Genomic DNA, 23574 nt, shown 5'->3' on the forward strand with positions numbered 1-23574 from the left:
ATTCCTCTCCAAAACCAAATCAATCTCACCTCGTTGAAGAAAGCAGATTGGAAACAGGACGAACAAACTGGTCTATGGGTCTTTCGACCCAATAAGCCAACTCCGGGAGCTAGTTCTTCACGAGCTGTTCCTATCTCCTCTCGTGCTCCTCCTCCGGCACCGGCTGCAGACGATGATCCCGAGCTTCAAGGGCTATTTCAAGATATTGACGATCTCGACAATGCACCGGAACCAGCACAACAAGAGGATCAAGTGCCTCCATACATTTGATCTACGATTTGCTTCCATCAAATCTCATTTGAATGCTAACAACGAAACGGTAAATCATTGCTTAGACACTTTGGAATCTCAACAAATGGAGTTTCAACGGTAGATGCTTGCATGTATGGATGCTCTCTCTTGAGATGCAAGCAAGATTTCCTCCTCCTCCTCTCGATCATTCTATGGAAGAGTAGACCTTGTTTTATTTTGGATCAACTTCGAACTTTTCTTGTTAAAACATTTTGAATGCTTTGGGATTGTTTTCTTTGGTTGTTAAATGTTTGAAGTTGTTTGGCTTTATGATTTATATGTGTGGATATTTGAACTTATTATATATATTTGGTTTGGTTTTAACATTCAATTTGAGTTTAATGTTTATTTTTGCATCATTTACATATTAGTTGCATTATGACCAATTATCCATTACATGTTTATTAATATTGTTTATGAAAAACTAATGGCTAACCTTTCTCTTGATCTTTGATCTTAGCAGATTAAGCTATATTTATTAATAATCAAATGGCTATGCTTTTCAAAATCCTTGATTAAATCATTTTAAAGTCTTTTTTATTTAACAAAAAGGGGGAGAAGTGTAAAAATGTTAAAGGGGGGAAGTGTTAGAGTAAGGGGGAGTAATTTCAAACTTGATTTCAAAATTTATTTTCAAAGAAAATCTTAAAATTACACAAATGTTTTGTTATATCAAAAAGGGGGAGATTGTTGAAAACATTTTTTATGTTTCGATATAACAAATTAAGTTAAATGAATTTTAAGATTTTACAAATGATTTTCTGAGTATATTCGATTTAATTACTCGAATATCAAATTATTACTCCAAGTTTTTCAAGATCAATTTCAAACCTTACTAAATGTGTAAAATTGTGTTTTATACTTAATATATTTTTGAAACAATTTTCACAAAGTATTTTGAACCAAAATCAAGCCTAAAATCAATTTTTCAAAGGGATGCACCAATCCATGCATCGATGCACCAATGAATAAATTGAACATCGAATGCAGTTTATGCATCGATGCACTCAGGCTATTTTGAAACATCAAATGCACTTCATGCATCGATGCACTCTTAGTGCACCGATGCACTAAGGGTCCAACGGTCAAAATATTTGAATTTTACACTTGATGCACCGATGCACCGATGCACCTTGTGTATGCATCGATGCACTGACGCTCCCAACTGTTTTATTAATTGTTTTTCACACTTAAACGGCTCTATTGACTCCACTAATCATCCCCAACGTTCACAATCAATTGAAGGAGTATTTAAACAAGTTTAGAAGCCATTAATCAATAAGAAGAAAAAACAAGAAACATGAATCAAGAGAGAATCAAAGAGAAAGCATCAAACCTCAAGTTTGAGCATTTTCAAGCCTATTTCATTCAATATTCATTTTTGCTTTCAAGAACGCTTATTGTGCTCAATTGTATTATTCTTGAGTGTTCTTTCTTTGTTCTAGAATTGTGCAAACATCTTGCCTTGTGAGGATTTTCTTGTAAGTTTGCAAAATTTGTATTGTTCTCTTTGGGAGAGAGTGTTCTCAAGAATTTGGGGTATAATTCTTGAGGGATTTGTAAGGTTACTCTTTGTCCTCAAAAGAAAGACAAATTAGTGAATTTGTGGAAAATCCTTAGTGTGGATAGCTAAGGAAGTGGACGTAGACTTTAGTTGAGAAAGTCGAACCACTCTAAATCGTTGTGCAATTACTTTCAATTTTCTGCAAAAGCTTCCACCAAAATTTTAATTGCCAATTCACCCCCTCTTGGCCACATTAGTCAATCGATTAACTCAAAATTAACTCCATCAATTCCTCTTGAGTCTCATTGACTCGCCTCGTTCACCCGCCTCATATATAAGAGGCACTATAAATCCTTGCTCCTCACCTCTATGAGAGCTTATTGACCCATCATTACGCATATAAACCAATCCCACTTGTTCGTCGACACCTCTATACCTGCAACACAAATGAGGAATTATTGTGCCTAAAAAGAAGAGCACCACTGTGCTAAATTCATAGCACCTCTGTGCTTGAATTAAAGATTGAGAACCTCTGTGCTTTAATTGACAACTAACACCTCTGTGCAGTTAAAAATGAATGAGCACCTCAGTGTTTCAGTCTAGGATCTGGCACCTCTTTGCTTTGGGATAATTGAGGACCTATGTGCTTCAATCTAGGATCTGACATCTCTATGCATTAAAGAAATGATTGAGTACCTCTGTACATCAATCTTTGAACTGGCACCTCTGTGCATTAAAGAGATGATTGAGCACCTCTGTGCATCAATCTTTGAACTGACACCTCTGTGCATTAAAAAAAGATTTAGCACCTCTGCGCATCAATCTTTAAGCAGGCATTTCCGTGCATTTTCCACACTATTTCACTCTACCTACTCCACACGCTAGAGCGCTTGGCATATGGTTAGGTCATCCTGCCTACTCCACGTATTGAAGCGCTTGGCATGAACACTGTCCACCTTGCCTACTCAACATGTCGAAGAGCTTGACGTGAAATAGAAACGAAAAAACTCAAATCCTCTGCAAAAACCAAACCATTTTGCCACTGATAACAAGTGTCATGGACATAACGTCTCGGTCTTGTTGTTATACCGTGCGGCACTTGAATGGGACAACTCCCAAACAAATTAGCCTTTCCCAACATAGATCCATGCCTTGAATTAACTCGTCATGAAACCAAGTCATATTGGTTAAGAATCATCCCTCAGTTTATTAGTCGATCCCATTGTATCCTGTCCAAACAGACAAGCCACACATTAGTCCCCGTCCATAATATAATTCCCAAAGTCACAAGTACTCTTGGAAAGGAGATCCCACGGGGCCTAGCGAATACTAGGTTGTAATCCCACTCCTCAACCAAGAGCGTGATATAGGGCCCACTGACCCCAAACCGTCCCTAGGTATCATCCTAGAGAGACATCGTACCATCAACTTGGTCCCGATGCCCGTACACCTAGGTTCCACATGAACCTAGGAGAAGGTAAATTACACCATGGTAGCTCCACATGCTAGCTCAGGGTGAGGGGATGGGGAGACCCAACACCCGATCACTTCCCCCTAAAGAGCTAAATAAACTTACCAGCTATGACACCTATACATATTGGAATGTCTAAACTGAGGCCATTACCTTGACAGGCCCTCAATCTTCATTCTTCAAGCTTTTTCTTGTCTCACAGTTGCAACTACTCGGCCCACCATCGGGTTACGGTCGAGGTAATCTCATGGAAATGAGATGCCCCGACATCCTCCCCTACTCACTTTGGTCGATGTCCTCATGAGGAGAATTGGGGAAATTGGAAATAGGGTTAGTGATTTCAAATGAGAAGATTGGTACTGCCAGCAGTGAAGGGAGTCATGCCAGCAGCACGTGCAAGGGAATCAAAATGTTAGATACAGTTGTATTGCCAGTTGGTAAATGGGATAGGGTTGGTACAGTGTAAAGATATAAAGCAATGTACTGGGTAGGTCTTACCTTATGATTGAAATGAATGAAATCTTAGTTTTCTTGAATTCCCTTTCTTCTCTTCTTTAATCTCCATTTCCTCTATTTTCTTCGATTACTCTTCTTCTCTTGCAGTATCATAACACATTTCTGTGTGAAAGTTGATCCTATCGTATAATGATCTAGAAGAATATGTAGTGGTACATGACCTACTAAATAAAGTTAGTTGATGTTTTAGATGGTTAGTTGATGTTTGACATTTTAAGGAAATGATGAATTAAAGAAATGACTCTACTTGTTGAACCACTTAATTGTTTGCCTAGCTGATAAAGAAATGTCTATTTTTTTTTTGGCTAGGACAATACCCTATTAGACAACAGGGCAAATTTTAGTTACTTGGCAGTTATTGCCTTCAAAATATAGGTGAGGGTGACCATATATTAATTTATATGAATGGATTACTATTGTTTTTCTTTTGTGTCGATGCTTCGTTGCTCTAACTGCTCTGCTTCACATGGTGATTAGGGATTAACTTGAAATATGGAAACCAAATTCAAAATTTAGCATTTTCTTGTTTGAAAATGTTACATGGTTCTCCATTTAGGTTCCTGCTGAAGTTTCCATATTTTATGGTGCTTATTATAGCTATTATTGGTGATAAATGATAATGTCTACTCTCATTAGATAGTTTCTAAAACTGAGTGTTATCAAATACTGTCATTGCTATTATGGAACGGATGTCATGGTAATTTCCTTTCTTCCTGTTCCATACCCTGTTTTCTTTGTGCAATCATTTCAAACTGTATCACTTTGATCATCAAGTTTTTTTTATTATACTGGCACATTTCTTGGTCATCATCTTTTTAATCAGCTATAAGGCATGGCTTGATGAAATAGATCCTTCCTGTTGCATGTTATTTGACATGGCTATTCGATGTTGTGGGGAGCTAAATCTCATGCTGTTGATTTCGTTTGACTCTGCTAGAGCAGTAACAAGCATCAGAGACTGCACTCCTATTTAAGACTAAACCAGACAAGTTATCTTGACCTTGTATTATATTTCATGGAATGCAATCAAATGTGATTGATTGCTTTTCTATGGCTATGAACTCTTATTCAGAATATTTCTGTTTAACAGAACCGGATATTTAGTAAAAGCTTGATTAGGCATTTCTTTAGTTTGCTAGAGGAGAATTTTATCTTGAATGAAGAAAAGGAAGCACTGCTGTTGCTTTTAAAACCAACCTTTATTCACGGCTCTTTCGGACTTCAGACTTCTTAAGGTGAATAGCATATTCTCAAGTTGATTTGGTTATTGCCTAGTTTGAATGTGGTTCTTTGAGCATATGCTATTGCAACCGATTTTACATCTGTTGAACTGTGCATATTATGAGACTCGTAACAAGGTAAAGCCTGATTTGACTCTGCTGTATTTGGTCTGGACATTGCTGTTACTGTTGTCTTGAAGTGGATCATCAAACAATAGAAATCTTAGTTCAGTGTCATACAACAATGGAAATGTGTATTATATATGCTTCTGCGACACATGAACAATTTGGCATTGGTGCTAGGGACATTGTCAAGTAAGGTAGGAAACAAAATTGAAGCTTACCTGCGTAAATGTCATTAAGTTCCAGTGTTCCACTCTTTGCTCATGCCATGCTGTTTGAATCTTGTGCATTGGTAAAAGGCATGAACCTTGTCATATATTGTGTGTTCTTTGAGGTGTCAGATGAAAGAAACAGGAGGATTATAATACTCGACAAAGGCTACTGGCCATTGAACTCAGTGGGTTATGAATCTTTAAAGGGAAAAAAAGATATGAAGGGGCTTGGAGTTTAGCAATGATTGGGTTTAAATTATTGAGTTGGTGAAACATTGATGGTTGAACAGAAATGGCATTCCATCCTTCTTCTTTCTTAACTCTAAAATTCCCCCTCCCAATCAAATGGATTGCTGGCTCCACATATATACTCTCCACTCATTGCCCAAATCAGATGAAAAACACTACATAAAATAGAGCTAATTGCACAGAAGATCCCTAAACATGATCCCCATTCCAAACCGGTATTTAAACTTTAAAAATGTTGTATATATTTGTCCTTAAACTATAACCCTCTTTTCAAATCGGTCCTTAAACTTTAAAATATTTTAATATCATTTTTTTGGACAAAAAAAATAGGAAAAGGGATTGTGCGGGGAAACAAATCGTGTGCTTCTCGATGCAAAGCGACTACTCTACCATATGAGTTATACCCCTTCTCCGTATCATCTTTAAATTATCATAATCATTTTATTTTGATTGTTCTCTTAACACGTCGTTAACTCTAGTGAATTTTTAAAGTTACGAGATTTGGACTCGTGACCTCATAAAACAATAACTTATTTTCGAAGGTCCTGAGGATTTATTAGAAAGCAATGGGTCCAGCTCCTAGGGTCTTCAAAAATAATTTTTTTAACCAGTACAATTAACAACATGCTAAAAGAACGATAAAAATAAACCAATATTAATAGTTTGAGGCTTGATATAAAACATTTACAGTGTAAGGATCGATTAAAAGGTGAGTCATAGTTTAAAGATATTTTAAGGTTTACAAATAGTTTTAGAATATAAGTCATAGTTTGAGGATATCATACACAATTATCTCCATAAAATATATTACATCATTGAAAATTATATTTTTATTAAAAATAACATCAAATATTATAAAATTTACATAATATGAATCACCAACTCTCGAGTTTTATTAGCATGGGTGTTCTTAATGGTTGAGTTTGGAATTAAAAAATATTGCATGGTTTAGTTAGAATTATTTATATCCTATCTGGCCATCTCAATTATGTGACTTGTGTTTTTGCACATGGAGATGGCATCTCATCCCATCCATTACAACATCGATTCTTCACCAGCACACCCCAATAATTTCACTAATATACAATTACCATCTTATTCTTCAAAACTATTTAATTTCATTATTGATTAAATATCAATTTTTAGTTTAATTATCTGCATATGATTTATTCACTAATTATTCCCAAATTAAGTTTATTATGGGATGAGATTTTCAACTTAATTTTATTTGTTTAAAACATTATGTTTCAAATTGTGACATTACTTCATGAATTTAATCCCTTGTCTCATTAAATTAATTAGTTGTTGATATCAATCATTTTATTTTATTGGTGTAGAATTAAACAGTTTCAAAATTAAATAAAAGGTTTGAGGTGGAAAAAGAAATTAATAATTTTTACTATTAAAGAATTTCACAGGCATTTTGAGGTGGTGAGAGGTGGCGGTGTGCAACGAAAACAAACGTGATGCACATGAAAGCAATAGAATTCAAAGACGAGAAACCATCATTAGGGTTGTAAATGAGACTAGACATGAGTTACTTGATATTGATTTAGTTAAAGCTTGATAAATACTCAATTTGAATGGGCTCAAATCGAGCTTGAACTCCACTAGAGTTTTTAACAAACTGAAACGAATTACTTGATACTCGACTCAAAAAACTTACGAACAACTCAAAAATATAATATATTAAGATTTCATGTTTTAGAAAAATAAATTATTAATAATATTAACATTTATGCGTTGATTTTTCTTTAAAAAAATGTAGTATAAGATTTTCGTGTATTTAAGGTTCGAGTTTGAGTTGAGCTTCATTGAGTTAAATTTAAGATTTTTTTCATTTCGAGTTTTTTTTAGCAAAAAATTATTAATAATATTAACATTTATGCGTTGATTTTTCTTTAAAAAAATGTAGTATAAGATTTTCGTGTATTTAAGGTTCGAGTTTGAGTTTGAGCTTCAATTGAGTTAAATTTAAGATTTTTTTCATTTCGAGTTTTTTTTAGCTTTTATGAGCTTTAATTCATGGTTTTGAGTTCGAGTCAAGCTAGAAAATTTTAATCTTGCGAGTTTTCAAGCTTGCGAGTTTTCAAGCCAAACCGAGCTCCATTTTAGTTTCATCCGTTAACCTAAATAATAAGTATTGCCACCTTTAAGAGAATGTAATTAGAGAGGCTACATTCGGATTTAATCATGAATTAAATTTTAGGGTTAATTACGTGTTTAGTACCTTAAATATACATTTTAGTCTGTTTTAGTACTTAAACTTTCAAAAAAAAATAAAAATCATACCCAACGCTTAGTTTTTTGTTTCATAAACTTTAAAAAAAATTGTCAAAACTTAAGGTTTTATAGGGGTACTAAAATGAAACAAAAACTAAATGTTAGGTATGATTTTGAAAATATTAAAAGTTTAGTACCAAAATGGACTAAAATTAATAGTTTAGGTACTAAAACATGTAATTTTTCCTAAAGTTTAATGCATGACTGGACTCACTTTACCCTATTGGTCAAATTCTAGTTTCAGTCCTTGATAATCGAGCGAGAGAATGGATTTTTACCGAAATTTTTGAAGGATGTATCGAGTTCGAATCTAGATCCAACTTGTTTTATCTCTTCTCATAGACTTGCAATAATATATCCCTCTTAATTTTATGATCAATTATATATATATATATATATATATAATTTAATAAGGTTCTAAAACAGTATAACATTTTTTTTGCATGTTTTATTTGATATTTTAATCATTATAATACTGTTCACTCATATAAAAATTATAATGAAGAAAATATTTAACATTTTGAATTGGATGTGATTCAATAAGTTTATTAACCTCCCGAGTCTGTTTCATCATCTTTCCTTTGTAGGTAGAGCGTTGGTCTGAACCCTCTCCTAATGCCTTCAAGATTAACGTTGACAGCACTTATCCATTGATTTTGGGTTCTCCAACCACTCACGATGAGCACAGTTTAATTATAAATGGTTGTACTTTTCCAATTCAAGGTCCCTGAGATGCAGGTTTATTTGAAGTTCGGACTATAAGTGTGGTGTTCGTATTGCTACTGAGTTAACACTTTTCTCACATTATGATTCGTCAACTGTCGTGTAACAATTCTGAAATTGATCTTGCGAGTGTGCGATTGATCCTTGCTGAAACTCAATCTCTATGAGATCGCATGTCCATGTTTATATCTAGACCGTGCACCGCTCGACGCATGATCACGCTAGTCATGCAGCTTCGACGTCAACTTCTTTATCCTTTGTTATGATTGCCCATCTTTTACATGTGATGTTTAAATCAATTAAATGTTTGAAGAATAATAATATAAGGAAGGAGTTAGGTCAAATGAAAGTAAATATATATTAAAATTTAAAGTTTACACAGAAGAGGGACCACAACCACAATTTAACCAACCTATTTTATCCCGTCCCGATTTATTTTTGGATTTAGATTTATTTCCCTCCCATTCCCCCTTCTAGATTAATTTTGAAATTAAAGAAAATTCAAAACCTGTTGATTCAGTAAAAAAAAAAATCAATTCACGCTAGAGGTGAAAGAGAAAAACAGCAGCAACAGTGAAACCGAAACTTGAAAGCGGCCCCATTCCTTGTTTCTTCTCTTTCAGCATTTTTAAATCTGGAAAATCTGATTTGATAGAGGCGTTTGGCTTTAAGTTTCGGATTTGGGTTTTACTTTGAAAGTTCTATGAAATCTGGGTTTTGAAGAACTTCACTCACAAAGCAAAGCAAACCAATTTCTACTTCTTTTCATTTTTTTTCTATTTCTGTATATATTATATATATGTTATTTCTTGTTTTGTACAACTACTGCTTCTTTACTTTTTTCTTTTGTTTGGTATAAATTAATATAAGTTTTTGGAGGAAGCCCAAGAAAGATGATTAAACAATGAAGCGATCTCTACAGCTGTTGTCTTCTCTGTAAGTATTTTGTTTCTGGTAAAATGTCGTTTACTCTTTTTTCCCCTTCATTTTCTTGAACGCATCTTTTTTATGTACTCTAATGTTTCCGATCTAACTGTGAAAAATTCTCGATTTTGCAGTCGTGGGAAATGGTTAAATTAATGAAATGATGATGAGATCTACGGCTTCATTTGTCAGATTTTTTATTTGAATGAGTGCTATAGCCATTGCAAGGGTTTTTTCTTCTGTTTCGTTTCCGCCATGACCACTAAACGCGCTTACAAACTACGTATCCTTTTTTTAGGTTTTTTTTTCTAGTTGTATTTCAGATTGCTATACTTGATCTGGGTTTTCCGTAACAATTGTACTGATTACCTTAAATAGATCTCTTTATGTTCTTTGCTTTTTATTTTTTTTGTCAGTGATTTTACTTGGAGTAGCCTTAACAGTTATAATGAACAGAGGAATTTGTGGCACATTCTTCTGCTGTGAATTGCCTGAAGATTGGAAGGAAATCGTCTAGGATTCTTGTAACTGGAGGGGAAGATCACAAGGTTAATCTTTGGGCTATTGGCAAACCGAATGCCATACTGGTCAGTTCTCTCTCAGCATTTGCTCAATGCAAATTATTAAAAATTGTTACATTCGTTTCATATTCCCTTTTATTTGCATTTTTTTTCATGTGATAACAACACTAGTACTGTTTTCACTATCATTTGTTTTCTGCAATTTGTTATATGCTCATTAGGAACTTGGGTGGGATGGGGGTAATAATACGCACAACTGATATGATTAAAGTAATCTTACTTCGATAGTTTCATTTTGGTGGCATGTGAATTCTTACTCTGTACATGTATTTGAACCATTATGACAGAGTTTATCAGGACATACAAGTGGAATAGATTCTGTAACCTTTGATTCTTTGGAAGTATTGGTGGCTGCAGGTGCTGCAAATGGTACCATCAAACTTTGGGATTTGGAGGAGGCAAAAAGTATGGTTATCCAAGTCCTTAGACCTTTTGCTTTATGTTAAATCTTTGGCTTAAAATATGTAGTACATTGATTTTTTGTTGCAATCTGACGCTTTTATAGTTGTTCGGACTCTGATTGGTCATAGATCCAATTGCATCTCTGTGGATTTCCACCCATTTGGTGAGTTCTTTGCATCTGGCTCTCTCGATACAAATCTCAAAATATGGGATATCAGAAAGAAAGGGTGTATCCACACTTACAAGGGCCACACTCGAGGAGTCAATACAATCAGGTTTACACCAGATGGCCGATGGGTTGTGTCCGGTGGCGAGGACAACATTGTGAAGGTCAGATTGCTATACTTGAGTTCACGATAATAAAATTATTTTACCAACATGATTATTTTATTGGTACACATATTGCTCTTCAATATTTCTTTTTGTTTTGGGATTATGTGGGCAAGGTAGGGTGAATAAACATAGAAGTATTTCATTCCTTCTAATGGCAATCTGGTTCATTGCTATGCTCTCATTTTCTGGGTAGTGGATTTGAAACTGTGGAGTTTGGATTGATGCTATGTGGTGCTGAGGGTGTCGGATAAACTATCTTGTTTCACACACTGATTTTGATTCACTAACTCAGCCAACTTCAAAAATTTGATGTCTGAAAATAGTGCAGGGTTACTGTTACATGGCTATTAATGGATCCCTTGTTGCAGTTCTTTGGCACTCTGACATTAGGATTTGGCATCTGAAGGCTCTTTCAATGATTGAAATCGTGTATGATCAGCATGGCATAAAAATTGCCGGCTGTTAGTAGTCAGTACTCCTTGATAAAAAGTTACCCTAGAAAAATATTTAAATGATGTATAGGCAATTTCTATATGCACAATACTTTAATGTTAACATTTCTGGATACCATCTATACCAATCATTGTTATGTTCTGTATATCAATAGGTGTGGGATTTGACTGCTGGAAAATTATTGCATGATTTCAAGTATCACGAAGGCCAAATTCAGTGCTTAGATTTTCATCCCCATGAGTTTCTATTGGCTACAGGTTTGTTCTTACCCTCTATTACAATAGTTGTTGCTTATGGCTCATTGACCTGAAAACTCCTTTTATCATGACTATGTTGCACCGATACGGATACGGGGACCGTTACGGGGACGGGGACGGGAAACGACAATTTTTAAAATTACAAGGTACGGGAACGACAAGGGTACGACATATAAAATAATTTTAAAATTATAAATATATATAAAAAATCATAAATAAAGTCAAATATCAAGACTCAAACAATAATATTAAGTTTAGAACATTAAAATCCATAAACAAACCAAAATATTAAAATCATTAATAAAGTCAAATATCAAGACTCAACCAATGAAATGGAGTTATTACACTTTCTCCATGATGCAGAAAATAAAACAATAACACAAAAGATCAACTTCAAAGGCATCTAAAAGGGGATTGTAGTGCTCACTAAGTTTCAAAGTCTTGTCTGAATCATTAGGATTCAATTTAAAAATATTAGGTCACTGAAATTTTCAAAATGCAAGGAATGAGTAACTGCATTACAAAGGGAAACACGGTGCTGATATGGCAAGCATATCAGCATTCAACTCAATGCTAATGAATAGTAGGATATTATTTCCTTTCCTCTATTCTTCAATGCAAATCAGTGTAGTAACTTACATGTAGATCCTGCAAGTAAACTCTTGATAATTGACATTTGATTTTAAGAAGCCAAAATATATTGGAGATAGGATCACCCTTTTTCTTTCTTACTAATCAATGTTCCTAACTCCAGCAGCCCCTTAATTAACTGCTCTCCCCTTAATTATCTCTACCTCCCCAATGTTGGAAGAAAAGTCAAAGGGGTGGGCACTGCCTATGTGAAGAAAGAGGCTGCAAAGTCATAGAAAGGGGGTTGCCAAAAGTGCAAATTAAATGCACAGAAAATTTTCAATTTTCGGTGCAGCTATTTGAAAGTGAGAAGGGTATATCTCAAAATTAGTCATTGAACTTTAGGGTATTTTCAAAGATTAGTCCCTAAGCTTCAACTAAAAATACCCTAGCACATTTAGCTTCAAAATCATCCCAAAATCTTCCAGTTCTCTCTCAAGTGTGTTTTGTAAACACCTGTAATTTTTTCTCTTTAGTAAAAGATATGTAGCAGTTCGGAGACTTAAGCACAATTGGTTGAATTCCGTTATCAATTTTTCCGCTTTTATTTTGTATTCTCACTAATCTGGCTATAGAGAAATTACTTGTTACTCGTTTATTTCCCAACAACTAGTATCAGAGTTTTTGGGTTGTGAATTTTGTCAATTTTTTGCGAGGTTACTATTCATTACTATTCACGTGAAGAGTAAATTTCGTGAATAGTGAAATTTTGTCGGCGATACGAATTTGTCGACGGAGGTGTTATAATACACGGTGGTTCGCACAAATTGTCAGAAACGATCCGAAGAAGCCAGATTCGAGTGAGAGCGATGGTTGCAGACGAATAGAAGGTGAAAATTGAAAAGTTCAATGGTGCGAACTTTAGCTTTTGGAAGATGCAGATCGAAGATTTTCTGTACCAAAAAAATCTATATCAACCCCTCTCAGGAAAGCAACCAGAGGGCATGAAGAATAAAGACTGGGCTCTTCTCGACCGACAAGCCCTCGGAGTTATCCGACTGACGTTGTCTCGAAATATTGCTTTCAACATAGCAAAGGAAAAGTCCACGGTAGGTCTTATAGCGGCTCTCTCCAGTATGTATAAGAAGCCATCGGCCTCAAATAAAGTTCATTTGATGAGTAGATTATTTAATTTGCGGATGACGGAAGGGACATCAGTGGCTCAGCACCTAAATGAACTCAACACAATTACAACCCAGTTGAGTTCAGTGGAAATTGAATTCGATGATGAAGTTCGAGCTTTAATTCTCTTATCATCTCTACCAGATAGTTGAAATGTTACTGTTACAGCAGTAAGCAGCTCGTCGGGAAACAGCAAATTAAAATTCGACGATGTTCGGGATCTGGTATTGAGTGAAGAAATTCGACGGAAAGAAGCGGGTGAAGCATCAACCTCCTCAGCCTTGCTCACGGAGTCTAGAGGGAGAACTTCAGAAAGAAATTCAAATCGTGGTAGATCCAAATCCAGACGGGGAAAATCAAGAACAGGAAATAAATATTTTACCTGTTATAATTGCGACAAGAAGGGTCACTTCAAAAGAGATTGCCGAGCACCGAAGAAAAATACTGGCGCACAGGAATCTGCCAACATGACGGAGGAGACATGTGATTCCATGATTTTAAGCGTCAACAGTCCGATTGAATCATGAATCTTGGATTCAAGGGCATCTTTCCACTCTACCCCATGCCGAGAAATCATGGAGAACTATGTCAGTGGTGATTTTGGGAAGGTTCATCTAGCTGATGATGAAACCTTGAAGATCGTCGGAAAAGGAGACATCCGACTAAAACTGCCAAACCAGACCATTTGGAAGCTGACAGGAGAGAGACATATTCCTGCCCTCAAAAGAAATCTGATTTCTATAGAATAACTTGATGGAGAAGGTTATAGTACAACCTTTTCAAGCTGTGAATGGAAGATTACCAAAGGAGCACTCGTCATTGCTCGTGGTAAGAAGACTGGTACTTTCTATGTAACCTCAAATTTAGAAAATATCATTGCTGCAGCAGATACTGATGGAAAATCAAACCTATGGCATCAAAGGCTTGGTCATATGAGCGAGAAAGGGATGAAGACACTTTTGTCAAAAGGAAAGCTGTCGGATCTAAAGAATGTAGATGTCGGACTATGCGAAGATTGCATCTTTGGCAAACAAAAGAAAGTCAGCTTTGCAAAGATAAGTAAGACATCCAAGGCTGAAAAGTTAGAGTTGGTTCATATTGATGTATGGGGATCATCTCCAGTTCCATCTCTTGCAGACTCATTATATTATGTCACTTTCATCGATGATTCTACAAAGAAGGTGTGGGTTTATTTTTTGAAAAAGAAATCAGAAGTCTTTGATACCTTCAAAAAATAGAAGGCCATTGTGGAAAACGATACTGGTCTGAAAGTCAAGCGGCTGAGGTCTAACAATAGAGGAGAGTACAAAAACAGAAGATTCAGAGATTTCTGCGCAAACAATAAGATCAAGATGGAGACAACAGTTCCCATGACACCGCAGCAGAATGGCGTAGCAGAACGCATGAACAGAACTTTGAATGAACGTGCCAGAAGCATGAGGATACATGTCTATTTGCCCAAATTTCTATGGGCTGAAGCTATCAACACTGCAGCTTACCTGATCAACCGTGGGCCCTCAGCTTCTTTGGATGACAGAATACCAGAAGAAGTTTGGAGCAAGATAGAAATAAACCTTTCACACTTAAGAGTGTTTGGTTGTATTTCTTATGTACACATAGACTCTGCTGAAAGAAGTAAACTTGATGCTAAGTCCAATAAATGTGTTTTTGTTGGTTATGGTAGTGATGAGTTCGATTACCGATTTTTGGACTATGAAAATCGGAATATCATCAGAAGCAGAGATGTCATTTTCAATGAAAATGTGATGTATAAAAACAGGTCAACCATGGAATCAAGTAGCTCCAACACCGAAGCTGAAACAAACGAATTTGTTGAGTTTGAGGAGATTTCTGGAAATGATGTTCAGATTAGTCTTGAAGCAGTTCAAGAAGAACCAGGCACACCGGAACTAAGACGCTCCTCCAGAATTCCTAAACCAACCCAGCGGTATTCTCCTTTGCACTACTTGTTGCTGACTGACAATGGTGAACCAGAGTGCTATGATGAAGCAATGCAAGTGGAGGATTCAATTAAGTGGGAGTCTTCCATGAAAGATGAGATGGACTCGCTTATGTCAAATCAAACATGGGAATTAGTTGAATTATCACCAGGCAAGAAAGCGCTCCACAACAAGTGGATTTACAAGATCAAAGAAGAGCACGATGGGAGCAAACGCTACAAAGCAAGATTGGTTGTCAAAGGCTTTCAGCAAAAAGAAGGTATTGACTACAATGAAATTTTCTCTCCAGTCATAAAACTGTCTACAATCAGATTGGTGTTGAAAATTGTAGCTGCTGAGAATTTACATCTTGAGCAGTTAGATGTAAAGACAGCTTTCTTTCATGGTGATTTGGAGGAAGAAATCTATATGAGGCAGCCAGAAGGCTTCATAGAGGCAAACAAGAAAAACCTGGTATGCAGGTTGAAGAAGAGCTTGTATGGTTTAAAACAAGCTCCTAGACAGTGGTACAAAAAGTTCGATAGTTTCATGAGTAGAAGTAATTTTACAAGATGCCAAGCAGATCATTGTTTCTACATCAAGAGATTCGACAATAGCTTCATTATTTTATTATTGTACGTTGATGACATGCTCGTTGCAGGCTTAGACATGCAAGAGATTATAAACTTAAAGCAAAAATTATCGAAGCAGTTTGCTATGAAGGATCTGGGCACTGTAAAGCAGATTCTTGGGATGAGGATCAAGAGAGACACAAAGTCGGGGACTTTGATGTTATCACAGGCTGAGTACATCAACAAAGTACTCTCCAGGTTCAACATGTAAGATGCTAAACCTGTAAGCACACCTTTAGGTGCTCATTTTAGACTCCAAAACACAGTCACCAAAGACGGAGGAAGAACGTGCACACATGGTGAAGGTGCCGTATGCCTCAGCAATTGGAAGTCTAATGTATGCCATGGTTTGTACCAGACCAGATATTGCTCATGCAGTGGGAGCTGTTAGCAGGTACATGAATAATCCAGGCAAGGTACACTGGGAAGCAGTCAAATGGATCCTCAGATATCTGCGGGATACCACAAACAAAGAACTTTGTTTCAAAGGTGGAGATACGATACTGACAGGCTATGTAGATGCTGACTTAGCCGGAAATCTTGACATCAGAAGAAGCACTACAGGGTATGTCTATACTCTAGGAGGAACCGCAGTGAGTTGGGTTTCTCAACTACAGAAGATAGTTGCTCTCTTCACAACTGAAGCAGAATATGTCGTTTTTACAGAAGCCAACAAGGAGATGGTTTGGCTCCAAAGTTTCTTGGAAGAGTTTGGCAAGAAACAAGAAAACAATGTCTTGTATTGCGACAGTCAAAGTGCTATTCATCTAGCGAAAAATCTGTCTTTTCATTACAGAACAAAGCATATACAATTGAGATATCATTTTATCCGGTCTCTTTTGGAAGATGAGATTTTGAAACTTGAAAAGATTAGTGGAGCTCAAAATCCGGCAGACATGTTGACAAAGACGGTGACTACGGACAAACTGAAGTTGTGTTCAGCTTCAGTTGGCATGCTAGAATAACATGACCAGAAATGCTGCTGCATTGAACAAGGTGTGAAGACAGATTAAAATCAGTCTTCAAGTGGGAGATTGTTGGAAGAAAAGTCAAAAGGGTGGGCACTGCCTATGTGAAGAAAGAGGCTGCAAAGTCATAGAAAGGGGGCTGCCGAAAGTGCAAATTAAATGCACAGAAAATTTTCAATTTTTGGTGCGGCTATTTTTGAAAGTGAGAAGGGTATATCTCAAAATTAGTTATTGAACTTTAGGGTATTTTCAAAGATTAGTCCCTAAGCTTCAACTATAAATACCTTAGCTCATTTAGCTTCAAAATCATCCCAAAATCTTCCAGTTCTCTCTCAAGTGTGTTTTGTAAACACCTGTAATTTTTTCTCTTTAGTAAAAGATATGTAGCAGTTCGGAGACTTAAGCACAATTGGCTGAACTCCGTTATCAATTTTTCGGGTATTATTTTGTCCGCTTTTATTTTGTATTCTCACTAATCTGGCTATAGGGAAATTACTTGTTATTCGTTTATTTCCCAACACCCAAATCTATACAGGTCACACAAACATCTTAGCAAAAAATACTCATGTAAAATAGACATTTTGCTCAATTGTGATTCTTTGAAAAGTTTGCAATGATTAATGGTATGAGCTAGCAGACTCGATCACAATTAATCAAACCAAAGTGAGCAGAAACTAAAAGAGGGGGTGGGATATTATAGATTCAACCAAGAAACAAAATTTTGCCTTAAAGAGTTATGTGACAACTGTCAGTCTTTACTGAAACATAAGGTGAAACTTGAAAATACTGGATTTTATTACGAATAAAGTTTGTAGAGCTGGTTGGTAGAAATCAAAGTTCAGAGATCAAGAATATTTTTTGAAAAGCCCAATGACTATTGGCAGACTACCCAAATCTCAAGTATTCTAGGCTTACCTGAAACCTTTATTTAATGGCTAGGACCATAATACTTGCGAACAACATTTAGGATCATCTTAATCCCACTTTAGATTTTCTAAAATGTTAACAAGAAGTTATAAATAGCTCATGATGCAACACTTGAGAACCCAACTGAAGCTTGAAGATATTGGCACAAAAAAGATACAACTAGATGATCTTGAAATACTTACAGCAAAAGAGCAGCAAAGAAAACTGGCTTGTTCAAGTTTATCCCAGCAGTGTACTTGGTAAACAAAGCAGAAGTTGTATCAAATCCAATTTCACCACCCAAATAAAACTCTTGTTGCCGAAAGCTCCAATAGAGGCCATTGAAAAGCTGTGATATTAGGTTATGCTGTGAGTTTTTTTTAAATGTAAAATGACGAAAAGATCCTAGGGACGCATGTGAAAGTCATGTGCCGTCCCCAAAACGTCCTCAGGTCTCGGTGAAACGTCCTTGACATCGTTCAGCCGTACCCTGCCACCGTGGCACGTCCCAAGAACGTACCCCAGTCGTCCCCGTGCCGGGGACGTACCAGGTACTTGAAACGACACAACTATGGCGTCCCCGTGCTTCCTAGTATCATGATATGCCATCCTAAAATGTAATTCTTATCGTAAGATCTTTTATGTTGTCTATGAAGGTTGCAAAATGTAAATCCTTCTTTGCTCTGATTTTCAGTATATATCCTCCTGCCTTCACAGGTTCAGCTGATCGGACTGTTAAATTTTGGGACCTTGAAACCTTTGAACTTATTGGTTCTGCTGGACCTGAGGTACTTTTATTGGTCTTCTGTACAGTTGTTGAGTCTCTTAATAGAATCGAGATCATAAGATATTTCTATTTCTATTTTGAGATCATAGATCTTTTATCTTCTATTTTTATAGAACAAATGAATGCATGATTTTCTTCCTATATACTGTAGACTACTGGAGTTCGTTGCTTGACCTTCAATCCTGATGGGAGGACTATTCTCTGTGGATTACATGAAAGTCTGAAGGTGAGGTCTTTTATAAGTTTGACTTTCATCATTATAAAATGATTTACTAGGTAAAGCTCCATCTTATTTCAGTTTGCACTTCATTGTTCTTTGCAACACATAGGTTTTCTCTTGGGAACCTATAAGATGTCATGATGGTGTGGATGTGGGATGGTCTAGATTGTCAGATCTTAATATTCATGAAGGAAAGCTTCTTGGCTGCTCATATAATCAAAGCTGTGTTGGAATATGGGTTGTAGATATCTCGGTACTGCTTCATTTTCTACACTTCAACTTTTTTAATCAGTAATCTTTCTTAATTGGCGGTCTTTATGTCAATATTTTAATATTAAATTTGGTCCTTGATACAGCGCATAGAGCCATATGCTATCGGTACTGGTAATCGCGTGAGTGGTCATGCTGATCCCAAAACTAGTTCAGGTGGAAACCACTCTGTACTGAATGAAAACACTGTAAAACCTAGCATGGGAAAATTCTCTCTTTCACAAAATCCAGATACTTTAGTGAAGGAAACAAAATCCCTTGGAAGGTTGTCCATTTCACAAAACTCGGATCCTGCCAAGGAGTCCAAAAATATGGCATGTATGTTACATTTTACTTTAATTTGTTGGAGTTTTGCATCTTTGCTTTACTCTCTCTTTATTGATTATAAAAAATTCTTAGGAGCTGTATCGTTAAGTATACTATTCATAGTGAATTAGTTTTCATGAGAGAAATATGTTAAAAAGGTTTCAGGAGAGACGAATTAAATCCATCACTTTTATTTATCTCTTTTTGATCAATAAAACAAAAAAGACAAGTGAGTTGACGCATAGCACTTATATAGTTGAAATGCTCAAATTTTCTCTTCTACTTGTGTTGTGTCCTCAATGTTTTTTGTTTAAAAGTGATGGACGTTATGGTATTACTTCTCAAATGCAGGCAGAAGTATTAGGTCAATATGTTTAAAAGAAAAATAAAATTTCTGAAAATGATTAATTGATAATTATTAATAAGCATATATTTTCAGCCATTTAATTAACATAGTACTTTAAAATGTTACGAAACATCTGGAAGTATAGTGGGGGGCACCTGTAACTCTTATGTATTTATGGCTCTTATTCTTATTTCTGCATTATGGTTAAAGCCCCAGAAAATGTACCTGGTTACCCCCAGAGGGCCAATATAAATATGGTTCCAAAGACAACACCACCAAATTCCGTAACAGTTCCTACTGTAGCAGCTCCAAAAAGGAGTTCTACAAGGGCTAGTTCAGGCATCAGTGTTCCAAGTTTTAGCAAGTCGGAGGTCATTCCTGTGATTGTGCCTAGAAATGATCTGAGGTCGGAGCAAGCCGCTGAATCAAGGAAGGAAGTTGTAACATCTGGGAGAAGTTTGGAGCAGGCCGCTGAATCAAGAAAAGAAGTTGGAATATCTGGGAGAAATTTGGAACAGGTTGCCGAGTCAAGAAAAGAAATTGGAATCGCTGGGAGAAGTTTGGAGCCAAGCCTGCCGGCTGCTGAATCAAGGAAAGAAGCTGGGATAATTGGAAGAACTTTGGAGCAGGGAGCTGATTCTAGAAAAGAACTTGGTATTGTTGGAAGAACCATGCCATTTGCTTTGCAGTCAAAGACAAGTAGTTTCCGAAAGTTCCAAAATTTCAAGGAAGACATGGACAGGCCAGATATCTCTGCTACATCTGAAACTACAGGTTCTAAGGCTGCTGAATTCAACAGTGTCCTGGACAGGAGTAATTTTGTTGTTGTTAAAGGCCATATTCAAGGAATGTCTGCTGCCGAAAGGAATATGAGGGAAGATAGGTGCATTGGCTCTGGCAAGAGTGATCCAAATTCAGTGGTAGAGTTGCCTTCTAGCTACCGGGATGAAAATCGTATTATTCTTGAACTCATGATTTTCTGTAGTGTTTGATTCTGACCTTGACAATTTTATCAATAGTCTGTCATTTAGATTATGACTGGAAATATTTCTATTGAAATGCTCTTAGTTAAGGGCTTTGCTCAAATAGCAATCATCAGTTTTCTTAAGATTTATGAGAACCAACTAATGAGTGAGATGGTAAGAACAGTGAGCTGCCAGTGAAGGAGAATAAGAAAATTTAATATGTAAAGTAACCATTAGGTGATGTTTTAGAAGTTCCAGCCGAATGATTTTGATTAAAGACTTTACCATTTAAGAGGGATCTCTCTCAGATGCACAAGTGCAAAAAAAAAAAAAAAAATACATAGAGATGCAAATCCTTTAGAAAGCCTAGGAGGAGGTATAGCTCTTGATAGCTGCTAGTATGATAAACTACTCTATGAAGGTCTGAACTCATTGTACTTGGTCAATTCTTCAGGAAGAACACGTTCTGTAGTCTTAAATTTGGAGAAAAGGGGGAGATCTTCTAATTTTGATGGACCAACTATGAGTATCTCTCCGAGGAATGTATCAATGGCAAACATGTCCTCCTTCAATGCGGTATAAACAGAATCTTGTATTCACTTTGGTTCCATATTGTGTTAACTGTTTTCCCTTTTCTAATATGTTATCAAGTCGTTATCAGTGCTAATTTATGTATGCATGCTGTTATCTTTTGAAGTATAAACAAAGAGGATACTCTGCATCTGTGGAAAAAGAAATGCCTTCTGCCAGTGATGAGGATGCTGTTGCAGATTTGCTGGAGCAGCATGACCAATTTATTAGTTCCATGCAATCTCGTTTTGCCAAGTTACAGGTGACTGACAGAAACGAGTTTTTTTGGGATGCTTTTGTTGTTCGCTTAATAATAAAACGTCTACAATGTCCAAGCTTTCTTAGAAGATTGCTGAGCCTTGCTTTTATTGGTTATAGGCTGTTCATCGGTATTGGGAAAGAAATGACATCAAGGGGGCAATATCTGCAATCGAAAAGATGGCTGATTATGCTGTAAGCAGTTTATGTTTGTTAACACACCCATCACAGTTTGAACATCCGTGTAAATCGAACATATTTAAGTCGCTTCTGTTTTTTTTTTTCATTTCATGATGGAAATTTTAGGTGCTTGCTGATGTCATGAGCATTGTTTTTGAGAAAATGGACATCGTCACATTGGACATTTGCACTTGTCTTCTGCCACTCCTGTCTGGTCTCCTTGGAAGTGACATGGATAGGTAAGTACAGTGTTCATAATCTTGCATTTTTGTAGTGATTAGGCTTGGATTGTTGTTCTCCTTTTGTTATGGAAAGATCAATTGGTTTCGGTAGTTATTTGCCTTACATTCTTGGTGAATTTCAAACTTTGATAAGCTTAAGGTGGTTAATGTGATACGGTATTGAAGCACTTAGGATCTGTTTGGTTTAGTTGCATCTACCGATAAAGTTTAACTGCTAGTTTTTTGCAGGCATTTGAGCATCTGTCTAGACATGCTGCTTAAGCTGGTGAGGATATTCGGCTCCATGATATATTCAACCATATCAGCTTCAACACCCGTTGGCGTAGACATCGAGGCAGAGCAAAGGTGTCTTCTCTTGCTTCGTAGCTTCATATATAACATTCAAATATTCAATTATCAGACTATTATCCAGAATTTCATTCTTCTGATTGTCCTAGGTTTGAGCGTTGCAACCTCTGCTTTATAGAACTCGAGAAAGTAAAACGCTGTCTGCCCTCTCTTACCAGGTGATTATGGTGGCCATATAAACCTGTATAATCACTGCAGGGTTCAATCATATGCAACTGTTCTAATTCCTTTTCTTTTTCCCAATAGAAGAGGGGGGTCGGCTTCGAAATCCGCCCAGGAATTGAACCTCGCACTACAAGAAGTATCGTGATTGAAATCAACGTACCAATTGTATGCACTAACTTATTCCATGCTTTTTAATGATCAAATTCTGTACGTTACCCCTGGTGAGAGCATGATTCGGCACTTACACGCCGGTTGAGCAGCAACGACTAGTTCGATGCATATCGTCCTGCCAAGTCGAAATGCTGCATCTTGTACATATTTTAATTCTAGGCCTGAGTGGAGATCTCTTAACCGGTAAGCTGATTCTACTTGCATTGATTTGATGAGTGAAAGACGTGAAGGCTAATTGTGTTGGTTTTTAGTAAGTTTATTCAAGATGATATCTTTGCCAACCACTTATTGCTACACACTAACCCAATATGTTGAACATTAAATTGTACCTTTGGGCTCGTATGTAAAATATATATATATTTTATATATGAATATACACGTGTCCAAAAGATGGGACTGGTGATATTTGGGTGATGTGAATTCATATTGAGAAACCTGAAATGGAGCAAATTGAAAGCTTCTATTGGTGCAGCAGAAGTTGGGTTGTTACTTGTTTTGCTTAATTAGAGTAAATGCTTTGTGTATATCTTATCCTTAATAGGGGTGTTAAGATCGAATTGAATTTTTATTAATTGAATTAATCAATTTTTAAAATATTTTAACCAAACCTATTAGAGTTAGGTTATTTTGGTTGGTTAATTGAATTAACTGAAGTTTTTTAATTATTTTTTAATTAGATTAATTTGAATATAATTAGAAGTATTTTTTTTATTTGGGTTAAAATTTAATTAGGTATTGATAATTTAATGAGTCTAGTGTGGTTAAAAAATAATTGGGTTTTAATTCTTAATGGGTTTGAGCTTAAATATGCATTTAATATACATAATATATTTAATATTTAATCGTTAACTTTGTTAATTAATTTCAGCTAATTTTTTCAGTTAATTGGTTTTGAACCTAATTAATCGTTAATTGTATATTATAAAAATATAAATTGTTCATTGACTGAATTAATTTTATTTGGTTGGTAAATTCGATAAAAAATAAACACCCTAAAAATCCTTAA

The 23574-nt window shown here is 36.0% G+C and overlaps 1 pseudogene; it reads left to right on the plus strand.

Annotated features, from left to right (window-relative positions):
• The first annotated feature begins 9436 nt into the window (after positions 1–9436).
• Positions 9437–22971, plus strand: LOC120171681 (annotated as a pseudogene).
• Positions 22972–23574: the final 603 nt, after the last annotated feature.

Source organism: Hibiscus syriacus, unplaced genomic scaffold, assembly GCF_006381635.1.
Source record: "Hibiscus syriacus cultivar Baekdansim isolate YM2019G1 unplaced genomic scaffold, ASM638163v2 tig00111835_pilon, whole genome shotgun sequence".
Lineage (NCBI taxonomy): Eukaryota > Viridiplantae > Streptophyta > Magnoliopsida > Malvales > Malvaceae > Hibiscus > Hibiscus syriacus.